Source organism: Phyllostomus discolor, chromosome 3 (genome assembly GCF_004126475.2).
Source record: "Phyllostomus discolor isolate MPI-MPIP mPhyDis1 chromosome 3, mPhyDis1.pri.v3, whole genome shotgun sequence".
Lineage (NCBI taxonomy): Eukaryota > Metazoa > Chordata > Mammalia > Chiroptera > Phyllostomidae > Phyllostomus > Phyllostomus discolor.
Genome location: NC_040905.2, coordinates 36,678,129 through 36,688,889, shown reverse-complemented (window position 1 = coordinate 36,688,889; position 10,761 = coordinate 36,678,129). Strand labels below are relative to the sequence as shown.

Below are 10,761 nucleotides of genomic sequence, written 5' to 3'. Positions count from 1 at the left end.
CAGGGTTTAGACGGTGTAGCAACAAAGGGCACTGAATTGGTGAATTATTCATGTAATCTACATTTCCTGGCTGCTGTGGATAATTGACAGGTGTCATGTCACCTTCTACAGACGTCCCACAATTAGGGACTATATATCAGTGTTTGACTTCGATGTAATGCTCCTTTTCTAAGCCAGTTTCATGTTTTATTTACAGCGTGGTGGCGTTTTTGACTTGGCTGCCTATTTCTCTCACTTTCAATTCCAAGCCTTTTGCTCCACTTAATATAACCAGGAACATTTAAATAATAAGCCTCCCTCTCGTTTGCTAAAGGCCGTCACTCATCGCTGCCGTGTTTTATTCATTCAGCCATTATGATAGTCAACTTCTTGATTTAAGAAACCCAGGATGAAATGCAGCTATAAGGAAACCACGATATAAATCTGATTTTATGACTTGTTTGGTTCACTGGGAAAAAACGAAAAGCAAATCTTCCTGGGCTCTGACACAAGTTGTAAACTGTGGGGAAAGTTAGCTAGTTACAGGCTGTGACTGACTCACGGAGCCATGGGACATTTCAGACCTCCACCAGAGCTGGAGGGCTTCTAGCCTTAGGAAGAAAGCCAAGCTGAGGTCTGTTTAACCCCAGTGAGAAAAACCAGGTAAGAACATAAACCTGGACTTGATAACCCTGAAGAGAAACGAGAAAACATAGCCATAATTTAAATACCTAGAGTGAAACGGAACCCTTGAAATGCTCTGGTCCTACCTTCTTACATTAGCTAACAGGAAGGCCCAGAGCATGCGAGGGCTTGCTGTCACCCTGCACCAGTTAGTGGCAAAGCTGCAAGCTCGGCCAGCTGATTCCTACTCCAGCACTCTTGCTGCTCTGCAGTGTCGTCGATCATTCTCGTTACCTCTTCAGGATCCACTCACCCACTGCGGCCAATACTTACTGCTGTTGTTCCTTGGGAGAATTCACCCATCCTCATTCTCAGTTGCATGATTTGTGTGGAATTATCTCATGCTTACTCTAGGTGTAAACACGACTGACTAAGTCCATCGGTGAATCCGTGTTCCCAAATGGATGCTTCAGAAATGGCCGTGTGACCTATGTCAGACCAGCGAGAGACAGTGAGTTCCAGCCCTTGTCCAGGTGCCAGTGCAGGCAATTTTCTGTCCCAATGCATTGAGCGGTGTCAGGGTGTGAGGTCTGCAGCTGCTACGGACATTTTGCTACCACAGGGAAGAAGCTGGAACACCCGGGAGTGGGAGGAGGGAAATGTATCATGTGATACTAGAGGGTAAATCCTGCCACAAAAAACTGATCGGATAGAGCAAACCTTCATTAAGTAAACATATCATTTATCTGGTAAACTAGGACAACTTTGAGAATGAAACAGGGCGAGATGAGCGCCCAACTAGACAGGATGAAGAAACTGGACCATCCTGGGTAAACAGGGACTTATGGTCATCCTGTTCCACGATGGCATCGTCTGAGCTGCTGGATTTAGCCTCGGCCCTGGGTTAAGCTAGCAGAATTAAGCTGGCTTTCTCTTTGGCCTTTTTAGTCTAGGTGACAATGAACTCACTTCATCATTGAAGCCAATATGAATCAGAGTTTTGTAACTTGCACATACTGGTTTTGACTGATACTAATAAGCTACTTCCTAAATTCGTGCTTTCTGAAAATTTGTCCTGTGTCATATATATGCTTGAACTTTAGTAAATGTGAAAACATTACATTTAACATTTTACTTCAAATAACAAAAATGATCACTTATAGAACCTTTTCAATTTACAGAGAACTCCAAAGTTGTCTTATTTACATCAATACCCCTGTGAAATAGGTATCACTCAAGGTTTGGAGAAGTAACAAAATTTACCCAGATTCTAATGGCTACCACAGGTAGCGGTGACTTTCTGCAGGGGGCAGGTCCTACAACGCTGAGTTGTATTGTTTGCCAGTTTCTGTGGTGCAAAGATTCCAATAACAGCCAGTTTCAAGGCATCAACCTGACATCCCAAACGTGTGGGGAAAAAAGAAAGATGTTGGCCCTCATGAATCAGCTTCAGCACCTCACTGCATGGAACATGAGTTCAAGGCTTCTTACTCCATTTTTAAGTTTACTGTATTTTTCAGGTTCAGGTGTCTGGGTGGCGACAGTCCATTCTGAACTGTGCTCTCTTAACAATAGCAGTTGTGCCCCAGGGCCAGCGGGCCTATGAGGCTTCAAAAGAGATTTCCCTGGGGCAGAGCTGCAGTAGCCAATCCAGTTCAGACCTTGTGCTTCCCACCTCTGGGTCTCCAGCATCTGCTCTTCCTCACTGAATGTGGCTACTGCCCTGCCCCTCCTTTCCCGTTCTCCTGCTGCAGCTGGTTTCAGTGACTTGTTCAGGCCCTCTGCTCTGCGTCCAGGACCACTGGGTGGAATGTCTGTCTCCCTTTCCCCAGTAGGAATGTCCTTTGTCCTAGAGTCCAATGGGCTGGCTCAGCGATGGCAACTGTCTATGCTGTTTTCTGATCACTGCTATTAGACCTAAGCTTCCACAGGGAAGGGGACACTTACAAAGCCCATTCCCATTCATAATCTCATTGGAAGGGATTGACTGGATTGTGTGCTAAATGCTTTGTTTCGGCAGAGAGAGCTTGGAGAGGAGTTGAGTCATGTGAAAACTCTGGTGGCAGCAACCTAATTCCAGACCTGGGGCTTAGGGGAAATTAGCCAGGCTTTATAGGACTTGCTTTCCAAGCTCAAGCCTACTGATTCTGAGCAAACGCCAGAGTAGTGTTAATTGTCAAAAGTCATGGAGCTGTTGAAGCGCGTGGTAAAAGTCATTTTGCATCTTTAACACCCAGACTATGTAAAAATTGAGAATAAAAATGTCTTCTAGTAGCAGTTCAACTCAAATATTTATAGGCCACTTTCTAACTGGGACTGCTCATTCATCCCTGTGACTTAGGGAGGAGGGAAGTGATGAGGACACCGCAGCAGTGAAAATGGCTGATGCTACTATGGGCAGCGCTCAATTGTCCACTCTTAGAAAGATAATTTAAGTGATCATTTAGGCTTCACTTTCGAATGGGATTTTATACTTAGGCGTGAATATGGCATGTCAGAGCATCTGAGCATTCCCTTAGAACAACTTAATGAAGCAAGTGTATGAGGAATTAATTGGGAAGCTGCCCTCTCTCCAGCCTGCCCGCCTGCCTGCAATGGCAGTTCCTGGGGGAATAAAAGTCATTTTATAGAATAATTCAAAGGTTTGTACCCATCTAGCTTTCCTTGCAGAAGAAGTAACGGTGACTATGCTTCATCACGTGCAAAGAAAATAAAATTGAAGTGGATCAACCTACATATACACATTTGGTATCAGGATGACACTCAGACAAGACACATGCAGCATAAAGTCACAGCAAAGGCCACAGTCCCAGACCCATGTCAAAGTTTGTGATTTGGTTCAGGGGCTGACCAGCTAAACAGCAGGAAGCAATCCATTGCAGTTTATACTAAAACATTAAGATGGTATGAATGGCTAAAGCTGTAAAGCAGGGGTGTCAAACTCATTTTCATCGGGGGCCACATCAGCCTCACAGTTGCCTTCAAAGGGCCAAACGTAATTTCAACTCCTTAACAGTTAAGGAGTAGTTACATTTATACAGTCCTAAAATTACTTCAGCCCTTTGAAGGTAACTGTGAGGCTGATGTGGCCCCTGGTGAAAATGAGTTTGACATGCCTGTTGTAAATGTTCACAAGAATTGGAAAACAGAGAAACTGAGAAAGTCAGAGAAGAATTCAGAAAAAAGAGGAGACTTAATCTGGGCCCTGAGGGCTGGACTAGAAAAGGAGGACATCCAGCTGTAGAATGAGAGCATTCTGGGACACAGAGAGGCGGGAGGTCCGGGAATGGGGGGGCATTGTCCATGCATGAGTGCCCTTAAACTGCCAGGGCTCTCCCACATCAAGTAAGGGAGATGTTCTCAGCTTCTCAGGGGAGGAGGTGTTGAAAGTTCATAAGGTCAAGAATAAGCAGGCCCTGCCATGAAAGAATATGTGGCTAATCTAGCCACCATTAACTGGGAATCAACCACAGATGACATGTATCAAACCGTGACTCAATTACTTCTCTTGCAACATCCATGCATATTCAGATCGAAAAATCCTTCTGATATTTTCAGTGTAAATTGGATTATGCATACAACAGATTTGATTTTCTGTATCATCCACATTGTTATTAAGATGACCCCCCAAAAACTAGACATTGAAAAAAATTCATGAATTAGTTAAAGTTATGGACTGCATGTGGCAGAGAGTCCAGGCCCAAAGAGCACAACAGTAATGAAAATGAGGAGCATTACCTATTTCTTCAAGGTTGAGGTGGTTCTGCTGAATGAAGGACAGTGGCTCACACAGCGGAAGCCCTGTAGGACCCACATTTCCGTCACGCTCATCGCCAGTCTTCCCTTGTAGACAGTGGAATGACCAAAAGTTCTGGATCTTTCCATAGCAAAGTATGTCTGTTTGACCCTGTTTAAGGTTAAAAAATGTTCAGCTTCCTCACACACAGAAACAGGCTGAGAGGCCACTCCTGCTCCCTGCAGACACACAGGCCCCCCAGTGGAGGGGACTGGGCCCTAGAGGAGGAAACCGCTCACCCAGGAACGGACTGAGTGGAGCCAGGGTGCATGTCTCAGACAGAAGGAGGGTGGGAAAGCCAGATATTCTACCCAGAGCAACTAGAAGAAAGAGGATAAAACCCCAGTGTGTGCAAATATCAGATAGTGAGGCCTCATGGCAGATGAGTTCCATCTACCCTTTGTGAGAAAAATTAAGCAAGTCATTGGAGGAAGTTAGGGAATCTTCTTTCATAAATATTTAGGGTTTTAAAATACAGTATTTATTTGAAGACAAGTAAATGGGAATAATAACAAACTCTGTTTAGTTTCTGTTCAAGTTATGCTCTCAGATGTATTTCTGTGAGACAATAATTTTTAAATCTTATTGGAAAAATGGAAAAGCCCAAAGTAATCAAGTATAAACTTTGTAACTGAGTGAACACAGGAAGAAAAAAAAATGCCTTGACACATGTTGAGACTCTTGGCCACAAACAACAAAGGCTCTGTCAAGTTTTCCTGGAAAAGAGGGAGGTTTACCAGCAGGATGCACGCGGACTAGAAGCAGATGCGGAAGCTCCTAGGAAAAGTGCAGGCAGCTCTGGGTCCGGCTGTGCTTCCAGCTGTGTCTGCGAACCGCCCCGACTTGTCCTCTCTTCTCTCCTGACCGGTTTCTTGACCTCATCATAGTATCTCCTGCCTCCTGACTAGCTCAGATCTAGCACTATGGTCTCTCAGGCTCCTCTCTAATTAGGACTCTTTAGTTTCCGCTTCTTCATACTAACTAGTGCATTCTAGCTACACTTCAACTCCTCAGGAGACTAAATCTGATTGGCCCAGGTCACCTGTTGGTGCTAGGTCACAATATAGGCCATCATCTGGCCAGTGCAATGGTCGCCCTTGGGTCAGATGCCCGCCACTGGTCCAATTCCTCCAAGCTAATGAAGGATGCAGGGTAAAAAAACAACATGATTGGGGCATTTCTCATTAGAAAGGGCTGGGGCATGGGCAGGCTTTGCTGTTCCTGTCAACACGTAAATGATAACTGGCTGTTCTTCAGAACTAGCCAAGTGCTCTTAAACTACAGCTTGAGGGAATGCTTTATTATTTTATTTATTCAGTCATTTATTCAGTCTGACCTATCTTGTCACAAAACATTTGAGGTGACTCACAATCTAGATCTGATATACAAGGATCAAATAGTTGAGGGAAATAGGCAAATTTTTGTTTTCCTATTTCTAAAAAAATAAAAAGCCAGGGGCAAAATTATCACCATGTAGTGTGTAACACTCAACATTCGAAAATTGTTAAATGTGTGCCTTACATTTGTATCTAAACCTGAAACCAAGTGGCAAGTGCAGGGAAAAGCCCCAGTAGAAAATGTCATGTATATTTGAGCAGGGTACCAACCAAGTGTGTGGGAAGCGTGTACCTCCAAACAGACAGCTTCCCCTCCCTTTTTAAAAGAACTTATGGAGCCCCTTGCTCCTCCCACCCCACCTGGAGCTGTGCTGGGCCTGCAGGTCTATGGTGAGCTGCAGAAACGGGTCTCCCTTCTGCAGGATGGAGTTTGTTAAAGTTGTCCAGAATAAGGCCTACTTCTACAGTGACATTTAGAAAATGACAACAGGGTGAAATTCATTACTATGCCTGGAAACACTTGGTAATCCAGGATAAAAATAAGTACAACACACCCAAATACAGGACAATAGTTAGTGTAACCAATAAAAACATCATTTGTCAGATTCCTTATGCTTGTATAGAAGGAGATACAAGTTTGTATAGCTTATGCTCATGAACTCCCAAGGTATGGTGTGAAGGTTGGCCTGACAAATTACTCTGATCGTGCTGGTCTGCTGCTGGCCCACAGTCTTCTCAATAGGACAAGATCTGTGAAGGCCAAGGGCAGGTGACTGGAGATGAATGCAGTGGGGAAAGCACTGATGGTCAATCTGGCGCCTTCACCTGCTCTTTGGAAATACAGTTTTGTGGGACCGAAGGGAGCTGTGGATAGAGGCCTGTCTCTCCCTCACAATGCCCAGTGATTCCCTGGTTTTGATTCAGAAAGTGAGGAATTCAATGCGGATGGACATGGGAAGCACATCGTGGGTCAGAACATGGCAGATCACGTGTGTTACCTAATGGAGCAAGATGATGCTCACAAGAAACAATTCTCTCAATACAGAAAGAACAGTGTAACTGCAGACATGATCAGGGAGATGTGTAAGAAAGCTTATGCTGCTATATGAGAGAATTTAAGAAAAGAAGCCTAAGAAAGAAGTTAAAAAGAAGAGGTAGAACCATCTCAAAATGCCTCTTGCCCAAAGGGAAGATCATGTAGCTCAGAAGAAGGTAACCTTCCTCAGGACTCAGGAACTGGCTGCTGAGAGTTCTTGAAACCACACCACAATTTTCTATGAAGATTTTTCATATAAAGACAATAATAAACTTGACCAGGCAGCTAAAAAAATAATTTATGGGCCACCACGATGAGAAAGGAAACCCTAGGTTATGTCTGAAGGCTTCTTCTGGTCCTGATTTCATAACAGTGGTTGAGATTTTATTGATCAAGCAAGAAAAATAATTAAAAAGGCCAGGTTTTATGTAGCTGAAACCAACCTCCAACACAACTTCATTCCATTGAAGCTTTAGCCTCCAGTCCCCTCCAAAATCATAGAAATACTTGACTTGGAGTGGTGAACTCACAACACAGTGGACAGATGATGTGTATGGAATTGTGCGCCTGAAACCTATATAATTTTGTTAACCAGTGTCACCCCAATAAATTCAATAAAAAGGAAAAAATTGGAGATGTAGTTTGAAAGCTGAAAAATCAGATCATAAATTTCTCATTTCTTTTTTATTATGCATTATAAGGCAAGAAGTACACAGGAAGGCTGGCTCAGTGATTTTTCCACTCCCCAGTTTTTTTTGCCTGTGGCATTTCTGACATTCTCAGATCTTTTAAAGCTCTTTATTTACTTTTTTTTCTTCTTCTTTTGATTATAGAATAGCAAACAGTCCTAGAAAGCTTGGTCCCAGTGCGTGATGATGGAAGAGCTCTGCCCTAGAGCACCAGGCTGGCCTTGCTAGAGCAGCCGCACTGCGGGAGCTTGGGAAGCGAAATGGGATGTTCCCTCTCAGACTGGTCCTGGGGATCATTCTGTTTAAAAGGACAGCTGTCTTTTAATATTCATTGAGTGGCCACCAGGTTCCAAGAGCCACATGAAGTACATATGTGATATGACATTTAAAAAAGAAGAGACTAATTTTAATAGGAGCCAGTTACTACTGATACTTGACTTGATGACTGTATAGAAAAGGGTAGAAGGGATTCTGGGTGTTTTTCACTTTTGCTGAGAAAAATGCTAGGTGGCTTGCCAAGATGGTGATCCTGAAAATCCATTTACAATATTCAATTAACAATAATTAAGGCACTCAGTGGGAAGCTCCTGACTGACTTGCTAAATAGCAAAAATTGGTACTTAGCATTCCCAGTGGGTCAGAGAAAAGATAATAAGTACCCAAAATGTAAAGACAATCGAAATGAAACCAATTATGATCAAATTATATTACTCAAATAGAAACACAAGTTGAATCAGGAATATTTAAGTTTTTGACAAGAAATATTAAAAAGAGATATAATAACATTTTAGCCATTAATTGATCGTCTAATCTACTTTAGTTCTGGAAAGGGAGTTGGTTTATAAGCTTTCAAGTTACATATGTTGATAAGGGACCACAGTCTATTATAACAACCTCATATTTTTAGGAGCTGGTAAAGGCTAATTTTCCATTAATATAGTTAATAATGGACCCTAATTGATTCTATTACCAATAGTCTTGAAAAGACAGCTAGTCTTTCTGTCCATCTTTTCCCAATCACATAATCACACACATTATGCTAATTTGATTTACTATGTTCAACTTTAGTAATTTTAAACTATCCCTCCCCCAACTAATTTTCTATGGTAGTAAAACAAGGATTCTTATTTTTAAACTTCCTTGTAGAGTAGTCCCCTTATCCTCTGGGATACATTCAGAGCCTCCCAGTGGATGCCTGAAACCACAGATAACACTGGACCTTGAATATATGATGTGCTTTTCCTACACACACATACATACCTGTGATAATGTCTGATTTATCAATTACACACACTAAGAAATGAACAATAACTAAAAATAAAGTAGAACAATTATAATAATATTCTGTAATGAAACTTAGGTGAATGTGGTCTTTCTCAAAACATCTAGTTGCACTGTGCTCATCCTTCTTCCTGTGATGAGCAGAGATGAGAAAACTCTTATGTGATGAGAGGAAGGGAGGTGAGTGTCACAGGCATTGGGACCTGGCACTAGGTTGTCACTGACTTTTGGACAACAGGTAACAAGCACTTCACAGTTTCTCTTTAGCATATCCAAATTGCCTGCATCACTACTCTCGCATTCTGGGGCTCTTGTTAAGTAAACAAGGGTGACTTGAACACAGGCACTGCAGGCCTGCAAGTCAAGCCCATAACTAAGACGGCTACTCAGTGACTAGGGCGGGAGTGCACTCAGCGTGGGGATGTGATTCGAGTTCTGGACACGACAGAGAGGGACTCGTGCGATTTCATCACACTACTCAGGCTGGAATGCAATGTAAAACTAATGAATTGTTCGTCTCTGGAAATTTCCATTTCATATTTTCAGGCTGTGGTTGACTGCAGGTAACTGAAGCCGAGGAAAGGAAAACAGCAGCTAAGAGGGTATTAAGGCAGTTTTTCCTCACCTACTGTTATAATACTATAGTTCACATTTCCATCAATTTTCTCTCTTCCATATATTTGAAATTGTACAATCAACTTCAGATTTACAATAATTCTGCAAGATCCAATTAAGTGTGTGTAAAGGGTTGCCTGTATATGTTTGTAATGCAGTGCACCTAAATCATGGAGGACATTAGATTTAATATAATCCAACCTCTCTACTCCTATGTGAATATGTACGTATCCACATTCTAAATTCACTGTCATTTAAGTCTGAAACCTAACCTAGCCTGATTTCTGGCAAGGAAAAACAATTAGTGTGTTCACCATTAATCATGAAAGCATTAGTAAAAGTTCTCTTTCATATCCTCTGGTCCACTCTTCCATACATCCAAACCTCTGTCAGCTCAATTAAACCTTTGCTTTTTAAAACTTTATAAGCCTATTTGAGCAAAATCCTCATATTTATTATCAGAAAGCTAAGCTCAATGAATCCTTTCATATGAAAACAACTCTGAGAAAGGCATAAATCATGGCTATCATGCAGATGTAAACGTATATGTTCCTGTGTATATGTTATACATATATGTGTAAGTATGTATATAAATATATATAAACATGTATACAGTATATGTAAATGATTTTCAAAAACTTGGTCATACTTTTCTGTGGCCTGCTTTCTTCCTTAATATGTTGTAAACATCTTTCCATTCCAATGAACAGATATCAATTTTACCAATTAATGGCAGCATAATAGTATGGATGTATTTCGATAATTTACCTCATTTCCTTAATCCTCTGTTGTTCAGCATTTAGGCTCTTCCAGTTTGGTTGTACCTACATCTTTACACACTTGTCTAATTGTTTCCTTCTAATTTCTGCAGGTCATATATTTAAACCTTTAAATACATATTGACAATTTACCTTCCAGGAAGGTAATTTACCACCAGGGAGGTGGCTTCATTTTGCATTGCCAAGGGCAGGGCAGGAAAGTATCAGGTGACTCTCCTGCAGGAGGACTCTGGTTTGCCCTTATCTCACAGATGGAAAGAGGTATCCTGACGCTGTCTGTGTTCTTCAGTTACTAGTAAGGTTGAAAATGCTTCAGTATGATGATTGGTCATTTCTTGCCTATAAATTCCCAGGTGATGTCCTTAGTCCATGTTTATATAGTAAGAATATTGACTCTTTGTCAGTCATATCTACAGTCTTGCAAATGCTTTGTCCAGCCTGTATTTGTCTTTTAAATTTGTTCATGGTATTTCTTTCTGGCTAGTTTTGCATGCTTGTTTTAAAAAATAAATATTAGAATCAGTTTTTAACAAATTTCAAAAAATTAATCCATTTTGGGGACTGAGAGGAATATTGGCAATTTTAAAAAACAGTTTGTAAGTGTCTATGATTTTCAGTGTGGATT

General features: G+C 41.6%; 1 pseudogene; it reads left to right on the top strand.

Annotated features, from left to right (window-relative positions):
- The first annotated feature begins 6,159 nt into the window (after positions 1-6,159).
- LOC114490909 lies at positions 6,160-6,993 on the top strand (annotated as a pseudogene).
- Positions 6,994-10,761: the final 3,768 nt, after the last annotated feature.